Consider the following 16,348-nt stretch of genomic DNA (forward strand, 5'->3'; position numbering starts at 1 on the left):
AAGGACATTTGTACAGTATACAAATATACTGATTTCTAATGTAATATTTGAATACTTGAAGCAGGAAGGCTAAGTACTTCTTTGCCAAAATAACATGTTTTGTCCAGTGTAAAACCCATTTGCCATCCCAATACACAAAGGGATTTGGGGCAATAAGGAAAAAAGAAGTCCACACATGCAGAAATGTTAAGCAAAACAAAATAGAGAATGTATTTAGTTTCATGCAAATCACATGAGAATTAGTAGTATTCCACCAATTTCCAACAAATATTTTTAACTTTAATGAATGAATGAATTTTCAGTTACATAGCAGAAAACTTCTACCCTCCCCCATAAAACTGAAAGAGAAACTTTTCAAAAGTAAAAACTGATGAAAGAATTCTGCAATACACGTTAATGTTAAGTAGCCCAGCAGAGTTTATTTAGAAATACAAACACACACACAGAAAATAAATACATTAAAATTTTACTGAATAGTTCAGTAATAGTTCAGGATCCAATATAGTGTGCAAAAGATTCTGGATTTCCCAGTCACTTTGTATAGAAAATGATTTGCTTTGCTATGTAGCATGTAACTTTAGATTCCTGAACACCTCCACTTTGCTTCTTACCCTGAGTCCCAGCAAATACAGGAACACAGCTGTTGAATCATTCATTTTCTGGATTTGGGAATATCAAAGAATTAATGAGTATAGAAAGTTGTACAGCAGAGACCAAGAATATCCAAGGGAGGTCAGGAAAACCAATTGAACAAGTCAAAATACTATGAATGTATACTGAATGCTCTGTTTTTAATATGTCTTACCTAAAAAGACATGAGGGCTATTGCTCTCTCTCTTAATACAACTAAGGAGAAGATATCACCAATGCTCGAGAAAAATGAATAGACAGCAGAGCTAATACAAAATCCCAAAAATCCAAAATAGAATAACTGGATATGCACTCTTTACACACATCCTGAAGTGGCAATGAAGTAGAACAAATCTAAAATTAGAAAAAATTCTTTTTTTAAAGATTTATTTATTTATTTGAAAGTCAGAGTTACACAGAGAGAGGCAGAGAAGAGAGAGGGGTCTTCCATCCACTGGTTCACTCCCCAGTTGGCTGCAATGGCCAGAGTTGTGCCGATCCAAAGCCAGGAGCAAGGAGCTTCTTCCAGGTCTCTCACATGGGTGCAGGGGCCCAGGACTTGGGCCACCTTCTACTGCTTTCCCAGGCTATAGCAGAGATCTGGATCTATATGAGATGCCAGCACTGCAAGTGGTGGTTCTACCCACTACACCACACTGCTGGCCCTGAAAATTCTTGTCAAATTAAGAACATTTAACCTTTGTTTTAGAATGAATTATTAAAATATCTAAACTGGGGGAATACATAATTTCTTTCTTTAGAAATCAGAAGAGAAAAACAACACTTCAAGGCTACTGTGACACCACACAGAAGGAATGGAGAATCATGACCTCAATTAGCCTAGGGACAGAATAAAAGGGAGGGAAATAGGAACAACAGAATTAAGATGAATAAGCTTTGACAGCTGAGAGAATCTGAATGTAAAGAAAAAGCATGCAGTTAACTGAAACAATAGAGATAAGTCTGAGAGGAAAAAACATTGTTAAGACATATTAATGGGGCCAGAGCTGTGGCTTAGTAAAGTCAAAAAAAAAATCTAAAATTTGTTTTTAAATTATATAATTAAAAAAGATAAAAAAGATGTTCAATCTAAGTCTCTACAGCATAAGATAAACATCAATTTTCCCAGGTTCTATTTGCATTTATTAACAAAGTTTCATGGGTATAATCACTAGAGTGGCTCCAATAAGTCTTTTTATAAAACTTATTTTTTTTATTTTGACAGGCAGAGTGGACAGTGAGAGAGAGAGACAGAGAGGAAGGTCTTCCTTTTTCTGTTGGTTTACCCCCCAAGTGGCTGCTGCGGCCAGTGTGCTGCAGCTGGCACACTGTGCTGATCCAAAGCCAGGAGCCAGGTGCTTCCTCCTGGTCTCCCATGCAGGTGCAGGGCCCAAGCACTTGGGCCATCCTCCACTGCACTCCTGGGCCATAGCAGAGAGCTGGACTAGAAGAGGAGCAACTGGGACAGAATCTGGTGCTCCCACCAGGACTAGAACTCGGTGTGCCTGAGCCACAGGTGGGCCTCCCTCCAATGAAAGGGGCTAAAATCCATCAAAATAAACTCTAGGCACTGTCCTTGTGCTCCCAGTGACTTTTTCACTCTAGGGTCTCACAAACCTTCTGAATTTTTTAGATCACCTGTGATGTCCATTTGTTCTCAAAGATGCAAGTAATTTCCCCTCTTGGAACCTTGTTATTAACTGTGCTGTATGAGAAATGAAGTCTCCTACACACCTTTTGCTTTTGATTCTCCAAATCATGTTGTCTGCTAGGACTTCGGCCATGAATATAGGACAGCAATACCTGAACATGATTACTGAGATCTCCTTAATAAAGGATAGATTGGGGCCAGCACTGTGGTGCAGTGGTGTAATCCTTTACCTGCAGTGCTGGTACCCCATATGTGTACCAGTTCTAGTCCCCATTTCTCCTTTTCCCATCCAGCTCTCTCAATAGCTTGGGAAAGCCGTAGAAGCTGTTCCAAGTGCTTTGCCCCCTGCCAAAATGTGGGAGACCTGGAAGCTCCTAGCTCAGATTGGCCCAGCTCCAGACATTGCAGTCATTAGGTGAGTAAATGAACATATGGAAGACATTTCTCTCTGTCTCTTCCTCTCACTGTCTGTAAGTACACCTGTCAAATAAATAAATTCTTTATATATATGTGTACATTTATTTATATTTGCATGTATATAAATATATTCATATATATTCTATCCTTTGAGGTAAGTCAGCTTGAGCATGTCCCGAATTGCACATCTCTTCCCTCTCTTACTCCCACTCTTATATTTAATATTTAACAGAGATCACTTTTCAGTTAAGTTTCAACACTTGAGAATAACTGTGTATTGATTACAGTATTCAACCAAAAATATTAAGTAGAACAAATAAACAACAAAAATACTGAGAGGGATAACGTGTTAAGTTGTTCAGCAACAGTCAGGGCAAGGGCTGATCAAGTCACCGTTTCTCATAGTGTTCATTTCACTTTAACAGGTTTCCTTTTGATATATAATAATTATAAACAGATAATATCCAAGATGGTGGAATAGTGAGGGCGTGCACCGATAGTCTGGGAAAATTTAGTTTAATAAAAGCAGAGTTACAGTAGCCTCAGAAAAAGGATCAGGAAAAAAATTGCAGAGGAAACTCTTCCGGAGCTAGTGGTTGTGACTCAGAGGACCTACTGGGACAGCAGGGTCACCCACCGTGCGGAAGCCGAAATGTGGGAGCCGCAGAATCTGAGCGCCAGTGCGGGAAGGGGGGTCAATGTGACACAGACACCAGCGGGGAGAGGAGGGATGCCCAGGGCTCCGAGTCCACACATCAGCGCTGGAAGCGGAGGTGAGCTCAGTAACCGGAGACATTGGCAGGGAAACGGCGGACAGAATTTTAGAGGGAAGCAGGCTTTGAAGAGGGAAAGTTCAACAGACTGACTACAGGAGAGAAGGAAAAAAAAACAAAAGGTGGGGGTGTACTGGTACAGACAAGTTCCTCTCTCCCCCAACCTTGCAAAGGCAAGCAAGAGACAAAGAGCTGGGATATACATAATAAAAGAGGAGAGTTAAGGCTACAATTCAGTAGCATAGGCAACCCAGTGGGAGCTGCAGGAGAAATGGAGCCTGCACAGACTCTTTGGGTAGAAGACAGAGATCGGAAGCTAAATACCATCCATTCTGCTCAGCCTTGCAGTATTACTTACGTCCTGAATAAAAAATAAAATAAAATAAAATAAATAAATGAATAAATAAATAAAGAGAGATTTACCATGCATAACCTGAGGGTGTCACCTTTGCACACCTGTAACCCTGAAGAACCAAGCAGAGCTCTCAAGCCACACCCATCTCAAGCCTCCAAGGCTCCTCCAACAGCAGGCAGTCCACTTAACACGGACATAGTATATATATAAAAAAAACCTCACAGTGAGGGAAAAAGAATTAACCATGCCAAGCAATAAACACAGAAATCGAGGGAACAAGATCAACAATGACACTATGACGCCTCCAAATAAACAAAACACCCCAAGCCAAGATTATGAAGATGATGAGATAGAAGAAATGCAAGATACGGATTTCAAAAAATTTATGATAAGAACATTTAGAAGTTTTCAAAAGCAAATCCTTGAACTACAGAAATCCTTATTGGACAGGGTTGAAAATCTCTCTCATGAAAATGAAATTTTAAGGAAGAATCAAAATGAAACGCAGAAACTAGTAGAACAGGAAAGTGTGATAGTGAAGAGAAATCAAAATGAAATGAAGAGCTCAATAGATCAAATGACAAACACATTAGAGAGCCTTAAAAACAGAATGGGGGAAGCAGAAGAGAGAATATCGGACTTAGAAGACAGAGAACAGGAAACGATTCAGTCAAACCAAAGAAAAGAAGAGGAAATTAGAAATCTAAAAAATATTGTTGGGAATATACAGGATACTATTAAAAACACCAACATTGGAGTTCTAGGAGTTCCTGAAAGCATGGAGAGAGTGAAAGGATTAGAAGGCCTTTTTAGTGAGATACTAGCAGAGAACTTTCTGGGTATGGAGAAGGACAGAGACATCCTAGTACAGGAAGCTCATAGAACCCCCAATAAACATGACCAAAAGAGATCCTCACCACGACACGTTGTAATTAAACTCACCACAGTGAAACATAAAGAAAAGATCCTAAAATGTGCAAGAGACAAACATCAAATTACTTTCAGATGATCTCCAATCAGACTCACAGCAGACTTCTCATCAGAAACCCTACAAGCTAGGAGGGAATGGCGAGACATAGCACAGGTGCTAAGAGAGAAAAATTGCCAGCCCAGAATATTATATCCTGCTAAGCTCTCATTTGTGAATGAAGGTGAAATAAAGACCTTTCATAGCAAACAGAAATTGAAAGACTTTGCCGCCAGTCGTCAGGCCCTGCAAAAGATACTTAAAGATGTGCTACACTCAGAAACACAGAAATACAGCCATCAATATGAAAGAAGGTAAAGGAAGAACACCTACCAGTAAAAGAGCATGGGAAGCTCAAAGCATATACTAGAAAATATCTCTGGGAAAATGGCAGGGCAAAGTCACTGTGTATCAATAGTCACATTAAACTTTAATGGACTTAACTCTTCAGTTAAAAGACACCAATTGGCTGGTTGGCTTAAGGAACAACACCCAACTATTTGTTGCCTACAAGAAACACATCTCTCTAACAAAGAGGCATGCAGACTGAAAGTGAAAGGTTGGAAAAAGATATTCCATGCCAACAGAAACCAAAAAAAAGCAGGTGTAGCCATATTAATATCAGACAAAATAAACTTTAATACAAAAACTGTTAAGAGAGACAAAGAAGGGCACTATATAATGATTAAGGGTTCAATTCAACAGGAAGATATAACTATTATAAATGTATATGCACCTAATTACAGGGCACCGGTCTATTTAAAAGATATGTTAAGGGACGTAAATGGAAATTTAGATTCCAATACAATAGTACTGGGGGACTTCAATACTCCACTCTCAGAAACAGACAGATCATCCAGCCAGAAGATCAACAAGGAAAAAGCAGATTTAATCGACACTATTGCCCAAAGGGATCTAACGGATATCTACAGAACTTTCAATCCTATATCTAAAGATTTTACATTCTTCTCAGCAGTGCATGGAACCTTCTCTAGGACTGATCACATACTAGGTCATAAAGGAAGTCTCAGCAAATTTAAAAGAATTAGAATCATACCATGCAGCTTCTCAGACCACAGCGGAATGAAGCTGGAAATTAGCAACTCAGGAAACCCCAGAAAGTATGCAAACACATGGAGACTGAGCAATATGCTCCTGAATGAACACTGGGTCATTCAAGAAATCAAAAGAGAAATCAAAAACTTTCTGGAAGTAAGTGAGGATAACAACACAACATATAAAAACTTATGTGATACGGTAAAAGCAGTATTGAGAGGCAAGTTTATAGCAATAGGGGCCTATATCAAGAATTTGGAAAGGCACCAAATAAATGAGCTTTCAGCGCATCTCAAGGACCTAGAAAAACTGCAGCAAATCAGACCCAAATCTAGTAGGAGAAGAGAAATAATTAAAATCAGAGGAGAAATTAACAGGACTGAATCCAAAAAAACATTACAGAAACAGATGGATAGACCAATGGAACAGAATTGAAACACATAATATAATATGATATATTATAATATATATTATATTATAATATATAATGTAATATAATATATTATATAAAGAACTATATAATATAATATAATATAATATATTATAATATACATATATATATATATATGATGGACCAAAATGTGGCATTCTCCATTTGGCAGAAGGGACAGGCTCCAATATCTACTGTCTATGTCTGTATGTCAGCATAATGCAGGAGGTAACCCCTCTACCAAATAAGAAATGCTATTTCAGTTCAGCTGGACATCATTCTGCTGACTGTTGACCTTATTACTGTTAGTCTGGATGCTTTCATTGGTTGCAATCCAGGACCCAATTTTCCCATAGATATAAACATCATCAAACATGAAAATTTGGTAAGAAAAGCTTAAACTGAGAGTTATGATTAATAACTATTTTAATAAAATTTCTCAGAACCCATCTAATCCAAACCTTGGACAATTGGAAGCTGTTGTACTTGGCCCACCCATAAACGAAATGGATTCTAAATCCTTTAACTGCAAGGAGAGTATCATAGACATTAATGGTCCAAACTGATCCAGTTCCCTGCTAACGTGTCTGGAAAAACGGCACAGGATGACTCAAATATTGGGGCTCCTGCACCCATGTGAGAGACCTGGAAGAAGCCCCTGGCTCCTGATATCAGTCTGACCTAGCCACAATCATTGCAGCCATTTGAGGAGTGAACAAACCAGGAGGAAGATCAATCTCTCCCACTCTCTCTTTCTAGTGCTGCCTTTCAAGTTCTTAAATAGATCTTTTAGAAAGTAGATCACTTCAATAAATTTGCCATTGCTCAGTCATGATGACTTTTACTACCTTAAGTTCTTTTTCAAAAGATTTATTTATTGGAAAGGCAGAAAGAGGAGCTGGTGGTTGTGGTGAAGTGGACAAAGCTGCTATCTATTACATTGGCATCCTGTATGTGCACCAGTTAAAGTACCAACTATTCCATTTCTGATCCAGCTCCTTACCAATGGACTGAAAAAGCAGTGAAAGATGGTCCAAGTGCCTGGGATGCTGCCACGCACATTGGAGGAAAGCTCCTGGCTTCAACCTGGCCACACTCTGGCTATTGAAGTCATCTCAAAAATGAATTAGGTGGTAGAAGATTTCTGCCTCTCCCTCTCTCTGTAACTCTTTCAAATAAGTAATTAAATATTTTAATATGATAAAAAAAGCAGAGAGACACAGAGACAAAGCAAGAAGGAAAGAGAAGCAGAGAGATCTCCCATCTGCTGGTTCACTTTCTATATGGCTACAACTGTGCAAGACCAGGTTCTCAAGTCCCCATTTAGGTTACAGTTCTCCAAATTAGATGACAGGAATGAAAGAATTTGAGCTATCATCCATTGCTTCCCAGGGATATTAACATGAAACTGATTTGGAAGTGGAGTACCCAAAACTCAGATTAGCACTGCAATATAGGATGTGGGCATCTGTTGTGACGGCTAACAAATTGGAAAACCTAGAGGAAAAATCAACAGATTCCTGGACATACACAATATACCAAAATTGAGTCATGAAGACACATAGAAAAGCTAAACAAATCAAAAACCAAGACAGAGATTGGATGAGTAATAAAGACCCTCCCAACAAGGAAAAGTCCAGGATCAGACAGCCTCACTATTGAATTCTACAGGACTTTTAAAGAACTAATTCCAATTCTTCTCAAACTATTCAAAGCAATTGAAAGAGAGACAATACTCTCAAACTCCTTCTATTAACCCTGCAGCACCTTAATTCTTAAACTAGAAAAAGATACAGTGGAGAAGGATAACTATAGAAAAATATCCCTGATGGGGGCCAGTGCTGTGGCACACTGGGTTGATCCTCCACCTGTGGAGCTGGCATCCCATATGGGTGCCAGTTCTGGTCCCGGTTGCTTCTCTTCCAGTCCAGCTTTCTGCTCTGGACTGGGAGGGCAGTGGAGGATGGCCCAAGTGCCTGGGTCCCTGCACCCACTTGGGTGACCAGGGAGATGCTCCTACTCTGGCTTCTGATTGGACCAGCACCACCTGTTGGGCTATATGGAGAATAAACAAGGAGAGAAAATACTTATGTCTCTCTGCCTCTGCCTCTGCCTCTCCCTCTCTGTAGCTCCACCGTTCAAATAAATAATTCTTTTGAAAAAGTCAACAAACAATAAAGGCTGGTGGAGAGGTAGAGAAAAAGGTACCCTAACCTGCTGTTGGTGGGAATGAAGCTAGTACAGCCATTATGGAAGGTAGTATAAAAGTTCCTCAGAAATCTGAAAACAAACATACCATATGATCCTGCCATCTGACTCCTGGGAATTTATCCACATGAAATGAAATAGAATATGCATAGGCATGAGTTATCTGTACCCTGTTGTTTATTACAGCTCAATTCACAATAGCTAACATGGAATCAACCCAGATGTCCATCAACTGGTGACTGGAAAAAGAATATGAGCTATATATACAGTGTAAAATACTATTCAGCCACAATTGAGAATGAAATCCTATCTTTTGTAACTAAATGGATGAACTGGAAACAATTATGCTTCATGAAAGAAGCCAGTCCCCAAAAGACAAATACCATATGTTTTCTCTGGCTGGTGGTAATTAATATATAGACAACAAAAAGTAGCATAGGAGTTAAATTGACATTTTGAGATTTGAATATTGTTCATAGTACTTTTCTGTACTCTTTGATAGAGTATACAACATATACTCATTGATATTTCTGCTACTACTTGCTGAATTCTTTATTTTGTAGAGGGTTAAAGCTTGTGATTCTAAAATAAAATCAAAGCATGCAGCTGTAAAAATTAAAAGAAAATAAAACAAGAAGGAGGGAGTTGGAAGTATGAGACCAAGGGAAGATAGGGTAGGATGTTATCAGTTTGCTCTTAAATCTGTATATATAAATTACATGAAATTTGTTCACTTAATATGCATTTAAAAATATAAACTTAACACTAGAAGACAAAGACCTGAGATCAATGTTTTCTGAATCACCACTAATAAAATTTAGTCTTCATTTATGTCTGACCATATTTAATTTCTTACTTATTTATTTTATAAGAAAATTAATATCACCATTCCTAACAAGTCCATCCTGCTTCATCCATATCTATCAGTTCCCACTCTGCTAATAATTTTTCATGAACTTAAATCCATATCATCTTAAAAAGATGCAATGCGGGGCTGGCGCTGTGGCATAGCAGATAAAGTTGCTGCCTGCAGTGCTGGCAAGGCATATGGGTACCAGTTCAAGTCGTGGCTGCTCCACTTCTGAACCAGCTCTCTGCTATGGCCTGGGAAAGCAGTAGAAGGTGGCCCAAGTCCTTGGGGCCTTGCACACTTGTGAGAGACTTGGAAGAAGCTCCTGGCCTTCGGATCGACACAGACCAGCCATTGCGGCCAACTGGGAGTAAACCAGCAGATGGAAGACCTCACTGTCTCTGTCTGTCTGTCTGTCTGTCTCTCTCTCTCTACCTCTCCTCTATTTGTGCAACTCTTTCAAATAAATAAATAAATCTTTAAGAAAAAAAAAACCTGATTCATGTTATTATTTATGTGTTTTAGAGGCTTTGCAGATGTTGATTACATGTGCCATGAAAACCCATTAAAATGCAAATCCTATAATAGGCAACTCCATGTTCACTAAACTGGTAAAATCCAGTGCATGTGTTGAGAAAAACACACTAGCAATAAATTTCAAAATGCTGTTAAATATTATAAGTGGCTGTCAAAGAGCTAAAAATCTGACAGTGACTCATTATGTCATTTATTTAGTACATAATGCTGAGAAAATCAGAAGTATTTGTTAAAACTTCTGCTAAAATGCACTAGATTTATAATTTTTAAATGCATCTTTCCTATATGTAATGCAGTCCTGTGCTACTTTAGAGTATCAGAAATTTAAAATGTTGGACTGTTGCTGTGGTGGAGCAGGTTAACACCCTGGCCTGAAGCGCCAGCATCCCATATGGGGGCCGGTTCAATACCCAGATGCTCCACTTCTGATCCTGCTCTCTGCTATGGCCTGGGAAAGTAGTAGAAAATGGCCCAAGTCCTTGGGCCCCTGTACCCATCTGGGAGACCTGGAACTAGCTCCTGGCTCCTGGCTTTGGATCAGCACAGCTCTGGCAGTTGCAATCAATTAGGGAGTGAACATTAGATGGAAGACCTCTCTCTTTCTCTCTGGCTCTCCTCTCTGTTTGTAACTCAACTTGTAAATAAATAAATAAATAAATAAATCTTTTAAAATTAAGAAATTTAAAATGTGAAAGGTTTTTAAAAAATGTATTTATTTATTGTGAGGCAGAGTTACAGATATAGAGAGGAAGAGAAAGAGAGGTCTTCTATCCACTGGTTCACCCCTAAATGGCCAGAATGGCTGGAGCTGGGCCGATCTGAAGCCAGGTGCCAGAAGCCAGGAGTCAGCAGCTTCCTCCAGGTTTCTCACATGGGTTCTGGGGCCCAAGCACTCAGGGCATATTCCACTGCTTTCCTAGGCCATTAGCAAAGAGCTGGATTGGAAGTGCAGAAGCAGGGACTCAAACTGGTGCCCATGTGGGATGCTGGTGCTGCAGGTGGATGCTTACTCTACTATGCCACAGAGTGGGCCCAGTGAAAGGTTTTAGGAAGACATCTTTCATGTAGACTAGGCTGCAATATTGCAAGGTAAGGTTTAGCTTTTATTCCCACACATCAGTATTCATCTTTTAGCAACTATAAATACTGAATATCATACATATATACATAAATATAGGTAACTGCAGATTTTGTTGTCATTCTTTCTAATTCTCTTTTTAATGTCTGCTAATAGGCCATCTTATGGATTATTATATTGATGTTACCTGTACACAACTGTCAGGCATTTCCACTGTTGAATGTGTTTATGTGTACAGGCAGTTTTGTTTGTGTGTACATGAATGCACATTTGATGGAGATAGCACTGACAGTAATACTGTGAGAAATCCTAACGCTGATTTCATACTTTCTGTCCTCCGCAGAGATGGCTGTCATTGAAGTTGACCACAGGGCCCCCTTTTGCTGTTATGGACTGAAATGTGCCTCCCTAAAACTCAAACACTGAAGTGCTAACCACCAACATGACTCTACCTGAAGAAAGTGCTTTTAAGCAGATCAAATGATAGATGTGTCTTCCTCATCGGAGAAAGTCTTCTGGAAAAATTGAGCCTATTAGGACCTTGATCTGATATTTTCAACCTCACAACTCTGAGAAGTAAAATTCCATGATTTAAATCATATTCTCTGTGGTATTTTCTTAGCAAATTAATATATCCTCATTTCTGCCAGCATGTTCTGCTGTCATCTAGAAGGTCCTCGTGATTAGCAGACACACATAGAAACTAAAAACTATGATATTAGATTACCAAGTATCTACTAACACAAAAAAGATATCCCAGAAGCAACCTACTACCATCCTCCAGGACCCAGAAAAAAACAGGAATGAGTCAAGTTGCAGGGCAGTAGAAAAAAGTGAATAATGAAAGATCACAGCAGAAATAAATAAGGAAGGGTTTGGTGCTGTGGCGTAGTGGGTTAAAGCCTTGACCTGCTGTGCATGCATCCCATATATTGCTGCTAGGAGACCAGGTGCTCCACTTCCAATCCAGCTCCCTACTAATGCACCTGGGAAATCAGTGGAAGATGGCCCATGTTCTTGGGTGCTGGCACCCACATGAGAGACTTGGAAGAAGCATCTGGCCTTTCAAATAAATAAATAAATCTTAAAAAAATAGAAGCAGTGTTAGCACTGTTGGAAAAACAGACACATAGTTCAATGGAAAAGAATAGGCAGCTGAAATAAACTGACTTTTCTACAGGCAACTCCTATTTAACAAAGGAAATAAAACAAACAGGAGAAAGAAGAATCCCTTTAGCAAATGGTTTAAAGGAAAGTGATTATCCATAGGTAGAAGCCTGAAAATATGCCCCAACACCTCATACACTATGTAAAAGCAACTCAAGGTGAATTAAAAGTCTAAATATAAAACCAAAAACTAAGTAAACATATGAGAAACTGTAAAACATTAGCATAGACAACAGTTTTGGGTAAGATTCCAAAAGCACAAGTAACAAAAATAAAATATACAAATTTGAGCATATCAAATTAAGATACATCTTCACAACAAAGTAATCAACAGAGTGAAGATACAATGGGCAGAATGGCAGAAAACATTGAAAACTCTGAATATGACAAACGATTGATAGCCAGAACATACATATATAGAACTGGAAAAACTCCAAACAAGAAGCAAAATGTACAGTTAAGAAATGGGCAATGATCAGAATAGATGTTTCTCAGAAGAAGAAATCTAAATGGTCAAGACATATATGAACATGCCCAATATCACTAGCCATTAGGGAAATGTAAACCAAAACCAACAGCAGACTCCATCTGTGGGAGAAGACAATGCTTGGGTTTTCATTTGTGCAACAAGTGGGTTTAGAGGACCCTGTTCACCATTAGAGGGCAGAGTCTACATGGAAGTAAGGAAACCTTAATGTTTTCCTAATGGGCTTGTTAAATTCTTGACCAGTGCCTATTACCTTTGCCACATACTTTCCAGTCTCACCACTTTCCTTCTTCTTCCTCTTCTCTGTGGCTTGCAAAACCAGTATACCTTCTATATACTGAGGATACTTTTGTTTTGTTTTATTCCTTCTGTCTCATGATGTTCCTCTAAGAAATCACAACCCTCAAAGTATTCATTCATTTATGCAGTCTGCAGTTTTCATGGGCTACTACATGGCAAAGTACTAGGTTAAAGGAAAGGTATAGGTCAGGAACTGAGCAAAGTTCACAATGATGAAGCCATTGGGGAAATGAACCTGATGGAAGACCTCTCTCTCTCTCTCTCTCTGCCTCTCCTTCTCTCTCTGTGTAACTCTGATTTTCAAATAAATAAATAAATCTTTAAAAACTAACTAAATAAATATAGTAATAACCTGGTGGCAATACCTTTCTATCAGAACATGTGAAGCATTCAAACACAGTTTGTCCCAGAAAGTCAGCCATAGTTTTCAAGGGCACATCTTCTACTCCACTTGCGGACATCTCTGTGGGGGGAAAGGGGCACTTATTTCTTCCCCTCTTCTTTCTTACCACTCTCACAGTTATAACTTCTATAGATGCTTCCACAGACAAGTCTCTATGAAATTGTAGAACTAATATCCTCCCATGTCAAAAATGTTATGGGTTTAAACACAGAACCCAAAATAAGACAAGTAACTGGCCTTCTTAATTACACAGTGTGGAATGTAAGATTCTCAGTGGCTCACTGGGTAACTGTAAAGTACTGGGCAGAGGAAAACTGTTACTTATCTGTATTTATGATGCTGTAATTCTCCACTTTATGCAAACTCAGATTAAAAGAGCTCCAGTTAGTGGGCAGCACTGTTGCATAGTGGGTAAACCTACTGCCTGCAGTGTCAGCATCCCATATGGGTGCCGGTTGGGATCCTGGCTGCTGCACTTCCCATCCAGCTCTCTGCTGTGCCCTGGGAAAACAGTCGAAGATGGCCCAAATCCCCTATCTCCTGCACCCACCTATGAGACCTGGAAAAAGCTCCTGGCTCCTGGTTTTGGATCCAAACAGCTCCAGCCATCTATCTCTGCTTCTGCCACTCTGTAACTCTGCCTTTCAAATAAATAAATAATTATTTTAAAAAACAGCTTCATCCCAGAAGAAGCTCCTGGCTACTGGCTTCAGACTGCCACAGCTCCAGCTGTTGCTGCCAACTGGGGAGTGAACCATCGGATGGAAGACCTCTCTCTCTCTCTCTCTCCTCCCTGTGTAACTCTTTCAAATGAATAAATAAATCTTTAAAAAAGTAGCTCCAGTTATTGACAACACAGTAGACTTGCATTGATTTTAGTTCCCTTCTCACTTTGCAAAGGGATCAGTGGCAGGTAAAAACAGTTGACAGCCTTGCTAATAGGAGAAGAAATAGTTGAAGACAAAAATGAAAAGCAGCCAAATAAATCATCAAAGAAAGAGAAGTGGACCCCATCCAACACAAACCTTTAAAAGTGGATGCTCACAATTAACGAGTGAAACAGCTGCCCACTGAAATCTTTTCTAGGGCGGGAAGATGTCCTAAGTTCTGCTTCTGTAAACTCCAGTCATAAATCTGTCCTAATAAATCTGTCCCTGGCATCTCTTTTACAAACATACTGGACCCGGGAGGCAGAGCCAAGATGGTGGAATAGTGAGGGCGCGCACCGATAGTCCAGGAAAATTTAGTTTAATAAAAGGGGAGTTACGGTAGCCTCAGAAAAAAGAACCAGGAAAATATTGCAGAGGAAACTCTTCTGGATCGAGTGGTCGTGAATCGGAGGACCTACTGGGAGAACAAGGTCGCCCACCGCGCGGAAGCCGAACCGCGGGACCGAGCCGCGGAAGCCGCAGGGTCTGCGCGCCAGTGCTCGAAGGGGAGTGTGTGCCACACAGACAACAGCGGGGAGACTTGGGACGTCCAGGGCTCCGAGTCCACACATCAGTGCTGGAAGGGGAGCGGACCTGCGTGGAGAGCATGGGAGCCCACAGTTCGGGACACCAGCGGCAGACTCAACACACCAGCGCTGGAATGCGAGGTGAGCCGAACCTCAATAGCCCGAGACACCGGCAGGCAAGTGGAGAGAGGAGACTAGAGGGAACGACCCCCAGGGGGGGAAAGTTCAGCAGGCTAACTGGAAGAGAGAGAGAGAGAGAGAAAAAAAAAAAGGTGACTGGTACGGACACAGGTTTCTCTCTCTCCACTCACCTCTCAAGGGCGAGCAAGACAAAGAGCAGGCACCATCTTGGACATACGTCATAAGCAGAGCGACCTCAGGTCTGCACCGGCCCTGAGCTTAGCAGAAAAACCTGACTCTGGGCGGGGCGAATTAACAGGAGATTAGGACCTAGTAAATTTGTGCTGCTACTGAACTGAGACTGTGAAAAAAGAGACGGTGGGGGAGAGAACTCACGGAATTCATGAGAGCACTCTCCAGAGACGCTACAATTCCGTAACTTTGGCAACCCAGTGGGAGACTGAAGGAGAATTTGAGCCCACTCTGAGGGCCGAACAGATTCCCTGTGTGGTCCTTGGGAAAGAGCTTCTGATCTCTGGCTCCTGCGGGTATATCATTTGCCTGCTAACTACCTCCAACTTCGTTCAGCTGTGCAGAATAACTTCCCTTTTGAATCAAAAAAAAAGAAAGAGAGAGAGAGAGAGAGGTTTACCACGCCTAACCTGGGAGTGTCACCTTTGGCACACCAAACAGAGCTCTCAGGCCACACCCATCTCAAGCCCTAAGGCTCCATCAAAAACAGATAGTCCACTTAATCTAGAGTCATAGTATAACAAGAAAAAGCACCACAGTGAAGAAACCAAATATCTCCAATATGCCAAATAACAAACGCAAAACCCAAGGTAATAAAAACAAGGAAGTCACCATGACGCCCTCAAATGAAAAAGACACCCCAATTCAAGATTATGAAGATGATGACATAGAAGAAATGCAAGAAGCAGCTCTCAAAAAATTGATAAGAACATTAAGAAGTTCTCAAAAACAAATTCTTGAACTACAGAAATCCTTAATGGACAAGATAGAAAATCTCTCTCGTGAAAATGAAATATTAAGGAGGAATCAAAATGAAACGAAACAACTAGTACAACAGGAAACTGGGATAGTGACTGAAGTGAAGAATTCAATAGATCAAATGAAAAACACAATAGAGAGCCTTACAAACAGAATGGGTGAAGCAGAAGAGAGAATATCGGACTTAGAAGACAGAGAACAGGAAAGGATACAGTCAGACCAAAGAAAAGAAGAGGAAATTAGTAATCTAAAACATATTGTCAGGAATCTGCAGGATACTATTAAAAAACCCAACATTCAGGTTCTAGGAGTTCCTGAAGGCATGGAGAGGGAGAAAGGATTAGAAGGCCTTTTTAGTGAGATATTAGCAGAAAATTTCCCAGGTTTGGAGAAGGACAGAGAAATCCTAGTACAGGAAGCTCACAGAACCCCTAATAAACATGACCAAAAGA

At 40.2% G+C, this 16,348-nt stretch overlaps 1 long non-coding RNA gene across 1 annotated transcript in view; it reads left to right on the forward strand.

Annotated features, from left to right (window-relative positions):
* The window catches only part of LOC138850458 (uncharacterized), a 29,642-nt gene extending 18,089 nt beyond the window's left edge, over nt 1–11,553 (forward strand). The window contains exon 2 of the long non-coding RNA XR_011390224.1: nt 11,296–11,553. This is a non-coding gene — a long non-coding RNA (uncharacterized lncRNA). The remainder of the gene's footprint in view (nt 1–11,295) is intronic.
* The last annotated feature ends 4,795 nt before the right edge of the window (nt 11,554–16,348 follow it).

The sequence above is a fragment of the Oryctolagus cuniculus genome, chromosome 7 (genome assembly GCF_964237555.1).
Source record: "Oryctolagus cuniculus chromosome 7, mOryCun1.1, whole genome shotgun sequence".
Lineage (NCBI taxonomy): Eukaryota > Metazoa > Chordata > Mammalia > Lagomorpha > Leporidae > Oryctolagus > Oryctolagus cuniculus.